Source organism: Arachis ipaensis, chromosome B07, assembly GCF_000816755.2.
Source record: "Arachis ipaensis cultivar K30076 chromosome B07, Araip1.1, whole genome shotgun sequence".
NCBI classification, from domain to species: Eukaryota; Viridiplantae; Streptophyta; class Magnoliopsida; order Fabales; family Fabaceae; genus Arachis; species Arachis ipaensis.
The window spans coordinates 3696577-3698851 of record NC_029791.2 but is presented as its reverse complement, the minus strand read 5'-3'; positions in this window follow the sequence as shown (position 1 = coordinate 3698851).

The window sequence follows — 2275 nt, the reverse complement described above, 5'->3', positions numbered from 1 at the left end:
AATAATGCTCGTTGTATCAATTATTTATAATAATAAAAACTGGTTGTTATTAAACATAAATATAAATATCTGTAAAACGTATATTTTTTATATATTAAATATAAATATAAATAGTTTTAAAATGTGTGTAATTAGTTATGTTAAATGTGGGTATAAAAAATTTTAAATGTGTATATTTAATTATTTTAAATAAATAATTTTTATTAAATAATAAATATTTTAATTGAATAAAAAACTTCAAATAATAATGCAACCATTTGACTACGACATCATTGCATCTCTTCCATCGTTGTTGATGAGAATTTGATTAAGGTTTAATTATTTTGTCGGTTTTTATAGTTTTATTGAATTTTTAATTAGATGTTTATATTTTTTTTTCGATTGAGTCCTTAAATTATATTAGATTTTGTAATTAAGTTTTTGACATGACAAAAATGTTAAAATTAATAAAATATTCTATTAAATAAAATGAATCAACTAATATTTAATTAAATATTCTGTATAGTTAAACAAAATATTCTATAAATTCTAACATTTTTATCACGGTAGAGATTTAATTAAAAAATCTGATTTAGTAAAATGATAGAGATTCACATAATAATTAAACCTTTGATTAAATATGTGTGGAGGAAGTTTCTGATCTGAGGTGTCCTTTTGGAAGATCTATCTAGTTATACAGCATCCCATTCATAAGATCCACTAGCAATATATCAATATATGCAAAACATGAGCATTATTTATTTATTTTTTTAAAAAGGGTAAGAAATTCATCTTCTTTCTTTCATTCGTAATTTAAGACTTCATTTTTTATAAAAAAAAAAAAAAGTTATAGTAAAAAATGTCACATTGTAAATTGTTCATAGATCCTTATTTAATTTTTTAAGGCCAAACATAATAATAATAATAATAATAAACGATGTTATTTTACTTATAGTTGTTAAGTGAGTTGAAACTCATTTTGGCTCCTAAAATTTTTTACCGGCTTCAATTTCGATCCCCAAATTTATAGTTACTTAATTAATACTTCCAAATATTGGATTGTGCCCTACGCTTGCCCTCGTAGCTATTTCTGTTAACGGAGATCTGATATGTCACGTTAAGTTGACAGAGCATGTATCCACGTGGCACCCAACTCGCTAAAATGGATGTGTGATGAGTGAATGATGTGGCAAAAGTTGAATAAACTCAATTTGCAAACCCTCTTTTCCCAATATGTTCGAGACTTTGCCAGAGAAATTGAGTTCATTCAACTTTTGCCACGTCATTCACTCATCACACATCCATTCTAGCAAGTTGAGTGCCACGTAGATACACACTTTGTCAACTTAACGTGCCACATCAAATCTCCGTTAACAGAGATAGCCACAGGGACAAACTTGGCACACAATCTAATATTTGAGGGTGTTAATTGGGTAATTATAAATTTGGGGATCGAAATTAAGGCCGGTCAAAAATTTCAGGGACCAAAATAGGTTTCAACTCGTTGTTCAGTGCATACATAGCTGATATTTGATCATAATTCACAATTGGTGAATTATAGGGTACAGAGCAAAATTTAAAGATGTGCTTACGTGGCAAAACTCAAACCACACATTCTAAAGCCACACTTTTCACTTAAAACCGTAACTCTTTACAAAGAAAAGCGTCACCTTATGGAAAAAAGTAAATTAGAAGATTTAAGAGAAGAAATAATTAAGTTATCAAAATTAATAGATCAAAAATTAATGATTTTAACCAATGTTAATTGTAATGACACCGAATTCTTAAAATCAATACAAAATGATTTTTCTCAAAATCTTTATTTTACTATAAGTTTTATTGAAGGACTTCAAAAACCTGAAAAAACTTATTTTTCACACGAAATTTCTAAAAAATGTTACCATGGAAATGATTCTCCACACCTTTATCATACTTTTAACCCACAATTAAATTCTATAGTAGATATGCTTGAAGAAATATTAGTATCCATAAAATTTCAAAGAAATAAGAAAAAAGAGAATCTCAAAGAAGAAAAATGTCAAAATATAATCAACATAACAGATTTAAAAGTAAAACCACCATTAAAACTATGAATATTGAAGAAAAATTAGAAGAAGTTACAATGCTTTTTAAACAATTAAAAATGGCTCAAGAAAATAATATTATGGAACATGGATTTAAAATAAAAGAAGAATTAGTAAATTCTGAAAATATAGAAAATGAAGAACACATCCTAGATTATTCAAGTGACGAAGAACCAGTAATTCCAATACAAGTAAAAAATGAAGCTGGAACA